This window comes from Lactuca virosa, chromosome 8 (assembly GCF_052849685.1).
Source record: "Lactuca virosa cultivar CGN04683 chromosome 8, Lactuca_virosa_CGN04683_v6, whole genome shotgun sequence".
NCBI classification, from domain to species: Eukaryota; Viridiplantae; Streptophyta; class Magnoliopsida; order Asterales; family Asteraceae; genus Lactuca; species Lactuca virosa.
Genome location: NC_136433.1, coordinates 30,871,551 through 30,885,407, shown reverse-complemented (window position 1 = coordinate 30,885,407; position 13,857 = coordinate 30,871,551). Strand labels below are relative to the sequence as shown.

Genomic DNA, 13,857 nt, shown 5'->3' with positions numbered 1-13,857 from the left:
TGAGACGTATTATACAACTTGGTTAAGATTATTTATTCTAAATAATCTTTTGTCGAAAAGTCTTTTTCGACCCCTATTATCTCTAAATTGACTAGCCCGGATTTACGGGCGTTACAGCTGTTCTATATTGTGATATGTTATGAGTATGCTTATGCGTGGTTGGTATTTTGGGGGTAACTCACTAAGATTTCGAGCTTACAGTTTCAGTGTATTGTTTCAGGTACTTCAGGAGATCGTGACAAGGCGAAGGCGTGATCGTACCGCTCCTCATGTTTTATGATTTATGTGATATGGTTCCGGGGGATACTCTGATGTTTAAACTATTTTGAAAACGAGATGTATGAACTTAATGGTTTTTGAATGAATTAAAATTTTTTAATTTGGGTCAATTTTTATGGGTGTTACAAGTTGGTATCAGAGCCTTGGTTTGAGTGAATTGGAGGAACATTCGTGTGAATCCAGTCTCAAATCAAGGAGAGATTTTCAAAATGGTTTTCAAAAGGTTTTCGAAATAAGTAAAGGAGGATGCAGAGGGTACGATCAGCCAGAGCCAGTAAGTAGACCCCAAAATACCATGCAAGTTATTTGATTATGTGATATGTTAAAACAACATGCTAGTACTAGGCTAGGGATCTTATGGAATTGCATGATAGAATTGCCTGATTATATGATGCCTGCTAGCCTAGGGTCTTCCTTATATGAGATATTCAGCTTTCCTCTAGGGGTGAGGATGGAGTGCTTGTTATGTATGTTTGTGCTTAGGGCGTTGTGGTGATACTTGAGACAAATATGGGTAGGTGTGGAAGGTAGTATGGGCCCGTACTACTGAAAGCACAGGACCCATACGCGTGTCAAGGAAGTCACAACCCCTAAGTTGTTTGTTAGAGGTTAGTTATCGGAGGTTATGCGAGGTATCTGAGGTTCTTATGGTTCGTTTCAGTATGGCGATTACGAGACGTTTCGGGGCAGGATCCGGTTCGGGATCGGGATCAGGAGAGGGTGGTCAGGATGGAGCAGTGCCATCTGAGGTCATTGGTCAGATGAGTACGGATGAGTTGGATGCCAGGATTCGTGAAATCCTGCATGATGAGGTTGCGGCCATGTTTAGGGCTGAGTTGCCAAAGATGTTTGGGTCGATCAAGACCGCCATGGTTGAGTACTTTGATGAGCGCTATGCAGCTCTTGCAGAGACAGCTGCCGCGGCAGCTACAACGGCTGTAGCAGCGGCAGGGGGAGGAACCGGTCGGGGTTTTCAGTATCGGGACTTCGATAATACGAAGCCCCTACCTTTGATGGAGTTCAGGATCCTATCATTGCTATGAGATGGTTGTCAGACGTGGAGGGTTCTTTCTTCACGTGTTCATGCCCTGCGGATCAGAGGGTGAGGTGTGCTCCGAACCTTTTGAGGCTCGGAGCGAAGGATTGGTGGAGGTTGACTACGGGATCTTATTCTGATGAGCAGCGGGCTGCGGTTACTTGGGATCAGTTCCGGGAGATGTTAAGTACTCGTTATTGTTCCGCAGGTTGAGAGGGAGAGGTTGGCTCAGGAGTTCCTGGAGCTGAAGCAGGATTCGGAGTCGGTGACGGAGATCACCAGGATGTTTACTGAGAGGCGATGTTTTGCCCGGAGTTTGCTTCGGAGCAGGCTCAGATGTCCCGATATCTGAGTATGCTCAAGAGGGATATCCGACAGTTTGTGTCCACGCAGAGATGTGATACCTTGTTAGAGTTGCAAGAGGCCGCCAGGCGGCAGGAGTTAGAGATGGAGTTGCAGTTGCGAGAGCAGATGATTTGTTTGGGCTGGATGGTAGGGTATAACACATGATTCAAGAGTTTTGAAAGAAGTTGCATTCAATTCGACTTCTGGATTTCCATTTCCTCCACCGGGTTTGTAATCTTTATATAATTTTTATTATCAATCTTCTTTATATAATATGTGTCATACTCATTTGTAGGTAAATATTACCTTTGTGATGCCGCATATACAAACACTCGCGGGTTTATGGCTCCATACCGCAATACTAGGTATTGGTTAGCCGATTTTCGAAGAGGCAGACCTTTAACTAGAGAAGAAAGGTTCAATTATGCTCATGCACAACTTAGAAATGTTATTGAGCGTGCTTATGGTGTATTGAAGGCGAGATTCCCAATCTTAAAACAAATGGCTCCTTATCCTTTTACAGTGCAAAGAGACATAGTCATTGCTTGTGTCGCAGTCCATAATTTTATAAGGAAATACAATATAGAAGATGACTTGTTTACAAATTTTGAGGAGGACACTATGGTTACTCCTGACTTGTTGAATATATGCGTGTTTTGCGTAATCAGATTGCAAATCAACTACTTTCAGCTACTTTACATTAAATTATTATGTTATTTTAAATTTCATTATGTTTTTATTTGGATATTAAATTATTTATGTTTAATTTACATTTTGTATGACATTTTTTATTTGTGTGTAATTTACATTTTGTATGACAATATGTATGTTTTTATAATTATTCAGCAACTTCATCCATCACTATATATAACAGTAGGGTAAAATGGTCATTTTTCATCACTCAGCACATTGAGTCAGATGTACAATCAAACAACAAAATTTCTTACTCAGTCAGGATTTCTTACCCAGACATACCTTTCCCATTTAACATTTTCTCAGTCCGCAACTATCAAACGAGACGTTAGTAAAATGTATATTTATTTACAACATTCATGTTTATGCGAATAAAGCTAAATGATGCTTTTTATGGTATCGTAGAGAACTTCATGATGCAATAACAGAAGAAGGTACATTATAGTATCTAGATTGTTTCATTGATCAACGATTTTGACACAATTTATGGGACCGCTACTTTTGCGTTTTCCCACCGCTTTTTCACAACTTCATCGTGGGTCTATTTAAAAAGTATATTTCTTCTGGGCCAGCCCATCGGCTACTTTTTAGCCCAAAATATGAGGGATGTTTTTTCTTTTACCTCCGTCTCATCAATCACCGATCCAACGTTTTTTTTCTTCTTGCGACTTCCCTCCTGTTCTTGCCTGATCGGCAAATCTCCACCAATAAATTAAGCGACCAAGGCAGATTCTGGCTCTTGACCTCCGACCTGATAAGTAACATCTTTTTCCTTCAATGATTTTTGACTTCTGGTTCTCTACTTATGTAATTATCCACGATTGCTACAGTGTACTGAGTAGTGATTACTTGATTAGCTTAGAGTTCTTTATTTCGACTTTGACGGTAACTATTTGACTTCTGGAGTTGGGTTCTTTATCTGACTTTGGTTATTTGATTTTGACTTATTTGAATTGTGACTCAAGTTCTTTATTTGCACTTTTATTTTGACTTTGATAGTTTGAATTGTGATTGCTACATTGACTTTGACATTTTGATTCGATTTCAATAGTTGGTTACTGCCTTATTGAATGTTGGAACTTCATCAATGAAATTTCTTAACTTCATTAGTTCATTAATCGGTACTAGAACTTCATCAACCAAGTAACTCATTTGCAACTACTTTACTGCCTATAGTTAAAGTGTTATATACTAATGTTTCATATTTTGTTTTAGATTCGTTCATTATTGTGCATTCGAGAACCCGAACCCGGACCCACATACTGTTGAATTGTTACATAGAACATTGCGCTGCTTAACTGTTAAAAACCGATTTAATAGCACAAAATTCGTAATCAAGAGGGCTAAGTTTTGAATCATTGTTTTTCGTCCTGACATCATTAATCTCTGAACAGGGTAAGTGTAAATAATTTACTTACATGAGCTTATTGAGATAATGCTTCAGGTGGTTTATTCCACAAATAATGCTTTGAAGTTTGAACAATAAGGTTTTGTGATCTTTTGATCTGCTTTAACAAATTGGTTTAAAGCATTCTAGGTATTTATTAAAATGCCTGAATGAGAATGAATATAGAATTGTGGCTCATTAGATTTAGTATTTCCTGTATTTGTAAAGGGAGCTTTTTACTGTCATAGTGTATGTCATGAATATAAAAAGTCTTACATGAACAAAAATTCTAAAAAGTTTGTAATTTTCTCATTTCCTTCACTAGAGACCTGTAATCTCTAATCATAGTCTCCCTCTTCTTCTATATGCTCCTTTTCAATAGAAGCTTTGACAATTGCTCAATTAGGTTATATAGGTGCCTTCAGTAACTTGTTCTCATTATTTTTAATTCCTTTTTTTACAGGTTTTAGTTACATAAAAGAGGAGGATGAATTTTGCAGCTTCTTTGTGTAGAAGATTAACTGTTAGCAACCTGGTTACAAAAATTCCTGTCTACAGTTCTGCAAGAGGTACACCTCTTATAACCCTTTACTTTATTTTTTTATTTATTTTTTTGTCTTTCCATTATCTTCTTTTAATTGTGGTAACATTTTTTATTATTTTTAACTGAATGATAGATGTAACTGGAGATGGATTAAGCATGATATTCAGACGTTGGGCCACCAAAAAAACAGCTGGTTCAACAAAAACGGACGCGACTCAAAACCCAAGATGCTTGGTGTCAAGAAGTTCGGTGGCGAGGTTCAACTTAATTTCTAAATTCATATTAAATATTTAAATCCCATTTTTTTTCTTTTGTATTTATTTAAAAATTTGAAATACAGAGAGTGGTACCTGGTAATATCATTGTGAGACAAAGAGGCACTCGTTTCCACCCAGGAGATTATGTAGGAATGGAAAAAGATCATACACTTTATGCTTTGAAAGAAGGATGTGTGAAATTTGAACGCCATAAGCTTAGTGGACGCAAGTGGATCCATGTTGAACCCAAAGAAGGCCATGCACTTCACCCAATTTACGTGAAAGGTGTACCAGAGTCAAACACCACATCTTAGGTTGGCCTTTTTCTAAAGAAAATCTATAAATCATGTTTAATTAGTTCAACTTGAAAGATTTTTAAGTTTCATTTTGTTGACCTTTTGAATTTGGAATTTTTATTGAATAATTCATTGAGTTTTTGTGGGAAATTGTCAATTACTTGCAACTTGGCAAGTGTTTACTTCAATTGGTCTTTTACATAGACAAATCACTAAAGATATCTAAACATGTTTTATACTACTATACTTTATGCTAACAAACAAGTAGCAAAAAGATGTTCAATAGATTCAACAGTTTCATCACAAAGTGAGCAAATGCATGAGAGAATTATCCAAACCTCTATCGTTGAATTGAGTTTTTGTAGATAATCGATTTAAGTTAATTCGCCACCCTAAAATGTTTAATATAAAAGGTACAAATTTGTTCAACCTTGTAGAAGCATCTCTAGTAGCAAGAGTTGGGAACTTGATACATTGCCTTTTAGAACTGACCAAGAATCCTCCAAATTCTAAATCAAACATGTCAGAATGATGTGAAAAAAACAAAAAAAAAAAAAAAAACAAAAAAAACAAATAAAAGAAGAAATCAAGTCAATGTGACAAATGTTGACCTAAGGGTCTTTAGCTTACCGGTATCAAGAGTTGACGGGTATGTGCCATTAACCAAAAGGTGAGGGTTAAAAGTCCCGTTTGAGACGAAATGTATACACTTTATTGTTGAAGATGAATATCAAACAACTCATGTGTGGCGTATATCCCTATTTTGGGTTTGAAATTATTAGATGGTTTACATTTTGTTCATGTGAATATGTAGAAAATAAAGTGTTAGAAATGCTAAATTTGTTTTGTAATCATGTTCTCTTATAAAATTTTATTGTTTAAGATGAATATTAAAAAACTCATGAAACCTTCCAAAAAACCTATAAAAACGGTTGTTTACTATTTGAATATAACCGGAGTGCGAACTGCCAACTGGACATTTTGAATTGAACTATATAGTTTGGATATTCGAATTTGTATATTGGTTTCGACTAAAACCAAATTATTATTTTGAATATTATATTTATTTTGGTTACTAAAGTGAGAATAGGATAATTAAACAAAACCGATTTCTTATTTATTTATTTATATTTATATTTTTAATATATATTTTTATAACTAGTTATTATTTATTAACTTTTTATTTTTACAAATTGGCCCATTTTAGTTTTTGTCTATTTGAATTAAGCAATTCGGGCTTGTTAGTATGTAATTTATATATTTTGTTGTAATGTTCTTAAAAACCGTTTCAACTGAATTATGAATGAGTTGGTGCGTATGGGATATATACTTAAATTCAAACTATTCAGGTTCATAATTTAAAAACTGAAATCAATATAGATTTACTAGATGGATTAAACCTACCCATTCAAACGAACATTCCTACCCATAAGGCATGTGTCAGCAAAAGGGAAAAAAAACAAGAAAAATATTTGCGTGTTTACGATTGTCATGAAAACGTGCTTTCGTCGTACATATACGTATAAGGGCCCACACAAAGATATATAGAGTTAATGTAAACCGTCTTGTAGGTTTACCTATAAGAGTAGACAAACACGTACATTACACATTGATAGTCAATTGTATGTACGGAGCCCGCAACAACTTGTTTTCATCTTTTACACATACAACCAAAATTGAATGAGCAAAGCTTTTCCTTGAAACAATACAAGTAGGTGTTTGGGATGGATAAGTTATAAGTCATAAGTATTGGGTTTGGGTTTGAGTTTAGGTTGGCCATATACAGGCTGTCGCCATGCTTCAACTTTGTTAAATTTCAATGCTCATGTCAAGTTTTGTCTCTATCCATCTTTTTGGTACCTGTATTCATTAATGATTAATCTGTTACTTGCTGACAAAAGAACAGCCGGATATTTAATATTTATAAATATATTGATATCGTTTGGTTAATAAAAATATTAAAATGTATGTTGATAGCATCAAGGTTGTCAAGATCAGGATCCTACGTAGGATCGTTTTTGAGTTTGCAAGATCGAGATCGTAAGATTGGGATCGGGATCGGGATCCTAAGATCCCACAAAATAAAATATAATTTTAATTTATAATTTTTAATCTTGAAAAATAGTTCAAACATTCAATTTTTCGTTTAAAAGTTATAAAAACTTCAAAATATTAGTCATAAGTCGCAACACAAAATGATAAATGCTAAATTGGTAAGGGTAAAAGACATAAAGTGGTAAAAAAACTCATTTGCAAAAAAAAAAATAAAAAAATAAAATAAAATCAAGGGAGGTAGGATCGGATCGGATCTCGATCCTACAATCCTACTTACGATCTTACGATCCTACCCGCGATCCTACCCCAAATACGATCTTTTGACGATCCGGATCGTTTTTCATACCTAGGATCGTAGGATCGTACAATCCTACGATCAAGATCGCGATTTTAACAACCATTGATACCATTTTAAAAATCATTTCTTTAAATTTGAAAATCCAAATCAATTAGTATAAAAATTAAATTCTTGTTGATCATAATGGCCTCCTTGGTGAACCGTGTTTTGGATCTAAAATAATAATCCTATCCAATGTTTTAAAAACCATTTTTTTAGTTGAAACGGTATGGTGACTGGTTCCCGGTTTAACCAGTTCGATCGTCGGGTGAACCGGTTTCTATATTTTTCATGTTTTTTTCTATTTTCCTACACATACATACATATTTAAATTATAAATTTGATGTTTACAAGTTCAAACATTAAAAATACACATAAAAAAAAGTTGTAAATGAATCCAAAATACATTAAAATAACACATTACCATAAGTTTTAGTGTTTTACATCAATCCATATACGTAAAAAAAAAGTATAATACCGAAACAAAATATAGTTTTAGATAAATACAAACACATCAAAAACTTTATAACATTTATCATATGTTTTTATTTAGAGAAAACTAAATAGATTTGAAAAAAAAAATCATCAAAGTTTATTATCTAAATGGTTTTTCTTCATGTGTTTTTATTCGGTTTAACCGGTTCAACCGGGTTTTTCTAAAACCCGGCCGGTTCAATCCGGTTCAGAAATCAGTGTAAAACCGGTGATAATTGAACCGCTCCCTCCCCCGATTTCTGATCCAACCGGTTTGACCGATCGGTTCAAACCGGTTTTTAAAACATTGATCCTATCTATTTTTCGAGGGTCTCGTGGAAAAAAAAATATTTAAAAAACTAATCCATTTTTTACTTTATACGTAATGTGGGTTACCCTTTTTTATATTAGTTACCCTTTAAAACTCATATATTAATATATCTTTATTATATAGGAAATTGATTTATAAATTTTAATTTTCTAAAAAACCAACATTAATATCGAAATAGTATTTTTTAGTAAAATACAAATTCTATAAATCAACATTAATTTGTGATTTTAAAATTAAAATTTTGGATGGATAAGGAAAGGGCGGCATGAGAATGGAATTGGAGATTGATTTACAATTGAGGAGATAGTAATCCCAGGGATGTCATTTTAATTACATTATATTCATTTGAAACTTTTATGATTTTTCAAGTGTTTTTAGCAATGATCGTAACATTGTTCATTTAACACTAAAATTTGTCAAAATCGAAACTCGGTGTGAAAATCGAAATTTTATGGTAAAAAAACCATTAGTGTTAAATGAACCATTAGCAACTTTTCTAATTACTTTTGTTCTAAATTGGTTGTGTGATAAATGCAAAATAAAATGATACTCACTATTACATGTCTTCTATAACTAATTAAGAATTTTAAAGTCAACTCTCATATTTATGTTTATAATGACCAAAATGTAACACACACAAATTATAATAAAAAAACAAAACAAAAGAAAGAAATTTGAATGTTCATAATTCACAAATATCACAATCTTCTTATTTATAAACTAAGAAGATTAATAAAAGATCTAATATAGTTTAAAACGTTTGTTGTTGTCATATTTTAATGATAAGACTTATGTTCGATTTCAAAAAAAAAAAAAATTTAAAAAATAAAATAAATAGGTATGAGGCTTGTCTATCTTTTGAAAAAGAAAAAAAAAGTCTAGTTTTTATTACTAGAAATAAATTCCAATTAATATCAAATCTTACAAAAACCTACAAATCAAACGCCCGACACTATTTTACTTTGTATATAATTTTCATTATTAATTTTAGGGTTTAGGTCATTTTGGTCACTTAACTTTTGGTTTTGTGTTCATTTTGTTACTTAACACTTTTTAAGTTTTAAAATGTCATCAAACTTTTGGTTTTGTGCTCATTTAGTCACTAAACTTTTAAATTTTTTTAAAAGTTCAATGAGTAAATAAGAACAATTTTAAAAGTTAGGTGATTAAATGAGCACAAATCCAAAAGTTAAGTGACTAAATGAGCACAAAACCAAAAGTTTAATGACATTTTAAAACTTAAAAAGAGTTAAGTGACCAAATAAACACAAAACCAAAAGTTAAGTGACCAAAAATACTTTAAACCTTTAATTCTAACTACTAGGTGTGAGACATGTGTATTACACGGGTTGATTAAAAAAAAGAATTAAATATTAAAGTGTAAACAATAAATGTTTTTTAAAGTAAAACTTTAAAATAAAGAAGGAAGAACCGTATTAATTGCAATCTAATATCATATTTAATACTTTACATAAGTATATGATTTTTTAATTTTAAAAATTGAAACAAATCATAAATTAATAAGTGGATAATATTTATTTCAAAAATACCAGAAAATAACAAATATCAAAACTTATGAGGGACTAAAATGTGACAAAATAGATTTTTATTTGTAAGACTTATGTATTACATGAGTTTATTTTAAAAAAATTAAATATAAATGTCTAAATATTTGAAAAGTTTGAAATTATAAGAAAGATGAGAAAAATATTGAACTATTAAAATTGAAGTGTTTTTTTTTCTTTTAAATTTAAATAAATAATTTAGATAAATAAAAAAGTTAAATTAATAAGATTTTAATATAGAAAATTTGAAATTAAAATATAAGTTCATTAATGAAATTGATATTCATATATTATTATATTTATTGCAATTATTATATCTAAATATTACGTGGAATTCAATGAAATGGACAAAATCATAAAATGACATTTGGACAAAAATTATTTTAAAATAACAACAAAATAACATATGACAAAACAACGAGAATATGACATATGATAAAATATTTTTATTTATTATAATAGATGAGTAACGCATAAAAATTCGTAAAATATGTATTAAACCGGAATAGAAGGAAATGAAAGAACTCCAACAAAAGAACCTGAGGAGTAGATTTAGGGTCTTTTCCTCCCAATTATTATTGATCTTTTGATTGGGATTCATCCCCATGAATCAACCCATTTACCCCTCCACCCGACGTCGGCCCATCCTCATATCTATAAAAAAAAATATTGTATTTGATTTTACTATATTTACGTTTGTGTGTATGTAAGTATGTTTATTGTGGTGATATTTAATTTTATAAATTAAAAACAGTTAATATCGATAAACCATGAAAGATTTTATAACTAAAACGAATCGCTAATTTGTGGCTAAATATGTTTGCCGTTAATTTGTCGGTTTGTGGTTGTTTAATGCGTGTAAAGTGTCAAATCAACGATGATTCATCGTTAAATTGTGGTGTTCCATAATTACTAATCTTCTCGCTAAAAAATAGGGGTGTATATTGGGCAGCGATTTGGTTCGGTTATTGGTCAAAACCAAACCATAACCATTACAACTGGTTAATGTATTTCAATAACTATTGGGTAACGGTTAATATTGGTTTTGGATAACGGTTTTAGTCGGTTAATGGTTATGGCTAACGGTTGATATTGGTTAACCATAATGGTCCAAAATGACATAAATATAAAAATATTTTTCTGTAAAAATTAAAAAACATAAATCCATTGTTATAAAAAAATGAATGATTGTGTATATATAACTATATTGGTAGAAGATTACTTATCATATCTAGTTCCAAGTAATTTCCCTAAAAAATTTCAATTCTCATATTACATACATTATACTTTATCTGTCCTATATTTAATATTTATTGTCCACTTTTGACTTTTAAAGTATTTATTAATTAACTTTGACGGTAAATATTTTTATTTGTGTTATAAATTACATGATAAAACTTATAACAATGAAAAGACATTTAAAACACAATGAATTCATATATTCTGCCTCAAGTATTATATATCAAAAACAAAAATATTTAAGGTCAATGTTGAAGAATAAATACGTCAAAAGTCAAAAATAGATAATAAATATGAGATAGGGGAGTATTTAATATTATATTATATTAAAAATATTTATTAATATTATTGGTTCGGTTCGGTTAATAGTGGTTCGGTTTTTGATAAAAACCATAATCGAACCATATATATTCGGTTAATCAAAATTAGAAACCACACCATATCTTTTAGTAATGGTTCAGTTATATTGGTTAATTTGGTTATGGTTCGGTTTTTCGGTTAATATGCTCACCCCTACTCAAAAATTAGCAACCAACGTATACTCACAAGATAATTTTATGATCTGTTTCATGAATTGGTGATGTCTGAACTCCTTTTTTGTAGTGTTAATTGGTTTTATATATATATCGCTCTTTATTAAAACTTAAAAATGATAATTCACAATCAAGTTTAAAAGTATCATTAGAAATACGAATGCTACTAATGGTTTTTTTTTTGGGAGAAGTCCACTAGAATATAGATGACTGGAATGGTGGCCAACTGCCGATTGGTGTGTTCTTGTAGAAAACTAGCATGTGAAGAAGTTGAGGTTTGAAACATAAAAGAAACCGCAAGTTGATTAGCTATGGTAGCTGTTAGGTATAGCATATGGTACTTTATTGTTAATTATTCGACTATATGTATTAGAGTAGTTGTTGACGAAATTTAAGTTAAGTTTCCAAAGCAATCACTCATAAAGAAAAAGGCATATATGCAGAACAATTGAAAAATGCAACTAGGTTAAAAGTAAGAGATTATAAGGATAATTTTTAGACTAATTGACAACGAATAATCTTAACTTTTCAGTTTTGGTCTTAATTAGTTTCGGCATTTGTATAGTTTGTCTGGTTATACTACAATATAGTCGTGTATTAGTAGTTGAATTACTAGCCTTTGACTTAACATATTCCTTGTGGGAGACCATGACGCTATTTTTTTTTTACCATGCCTTCTAGAAAAGGTATTATTTAATCTTAGGAGTTAAGTAAATGGTATTATTTTATTAATGCTAACATCAATGCATGTAAGAGTCTCGTACCAAAATAAAAATATTACATGTTCACTATTCACTAACATGTCATTTAATTACCTGGCTTTACTAATATCGATCAAGGTTTGCATTGATTGTACCCCGTTGAGTTACAATTAAAATGAAACCGAGCTTTGAAATAAGAACAATTAGGTCGATTCTAATCTTCAAAGTGTTCATCAATACTCTCTGTAGTTCTCAAATATAATTGATTCACCTTTTAAAAATTCTTGCTTAAGAGTTAAAACCATCAATCGATAGGTTAAAACAACAACAGCACAAATTATCGCATGCCATATATCCAAATGATTAACTTATTTCTCCAAAATAACTACTTATTCATATTGTAAATTATTTAGATTAAATTTCTAATTTTCTAGAAGTCTGAGAAAGTATATCATAAAGTAATGATTAATGATAATGGCCGAAGGGATCTAAAAGTAAAAGTTTATATGCAAGTTGCTCCTTCTACTTGCATGCTCCCCCCAACCAAATTCAAACTAATTGCATGCAACTTGCAATCGCATTCCCAATCCTCACATATACATACATTATATATATATATATATATATATATATATATATATATATATATATATATATATATATATATATATATATATATATATATATATATATATACGGTACGTACCACAGTGTCGGTTCATTTAAAGATTCAAGCAATGCTTTCCTCGGTTCAAGTCCAAAGAATTCAAGAAAACAACAACCTCAAAACCACCGTGAACCACCGCAATCATTCCTCTACCACCACTACCATATGGAGAGTTACACCGTCTATTTACCTCCCCGAATACCTCCACCACCACCACACTCACGCGGTGGGTCAAAACCAGTGTTCTTCCACAATAACCTTGTCGATCTCCGCCCCCATGGAAACTGTCTGGTCGGTCGTCCGTCGCTTCGACAACCCACAGGCGTATAAACACTTTCTTAAGAGCTGTCACGTCATCGTCGGAGACGGTGACGTGGGATCCGTAAGGGAGGTCCAAGTGGTGTCGGGGTTGCCGGCCGGATCCAGCATGGAGCGGCTTGAGATCCTTGATGATGAACACCATGTCATGAGCTTCAGCGTCGTCGGTGGAGACCATCGCCTGAAAAACTACCGGTCTGTCACCACGCTCCATTCTTTACCGACGTGTGGCGGAAACACCATCGTCGTGGAGTCGTACGTTGTGGACGTGCCGCCGGAAAACACCAAGGAAGAGACGTGTGTGTTCGTCGATACCATTGTACGATGTAACTTGCAGTCACTCAAGCAAATGGCTGAAAATTTAACCCATAATTAGTTACTCTGCATTTTATTGGACTACTTTTTAGCTAATTGGTCATTGGTATAATTTTCTTATGTTTTTTCGTGGGATTTTTATCAGGTTGGTATTTCATGGTGTAATGTTATGAAATATCCTAGATTACTCTCATGTTTAATAGAATATTATGTTCCTAATTCCTTCTCTCACTATTAGTTTTAATGTTTAAAAATGAATATGTAATGCCGTTCAAAAAAAAAATGAGAATTATTTTTAACTTGGAAAACTACATTTCGTACATCACACCTAACTTATAACACTCCAACAAAAGAATTATAAGACTACAACAAACGAAATATTCACCCACTCCCCTCCCTATACATGAGTAATGGTCTTTACCCACGGTTTTTCCACGACATCAAATTTGTGGGTAAATGCTCGTGGGTAACCTTTTCCCTGGAAT

The 13,857-nt window shown here is 32.3% G+C and overlaps 2 pseudogenes across 1 annotated transcript in view; both read left to right on the top strand.

Moving 5' to 3' along the window:
- The window catches only part of LOC145128867 (uncharacterized), a 175,734-nt pseudogene extending 170,747 nt beyond the window's left edge, over positions 1–4,987 (top strand). Inside the window, exons 2-4 of the transcript XR_013717148.1 lie at positions 4,204–4,309; positions 4,418–4,541; positions 4,625–4,987. The product of XR_013717148.1 is annotated as an uncharacterized LOC145128867 (transcript). The remainder of the gene's footprint in view (positions 1–4,203; positions 4,310–4,417; positions 4,542–4,624) is intronic.
- A 7,794-nt stretch (positions 4,988–12,781) lies between these two features.
- Positions 12,782–13,591, top strand: LOC145132419 (abscisic acid receptor PYL4 pseudogene; annotated as a pseudogene).
- Positions 13,592–13,857: the final 266 nt, after the last annotated feature.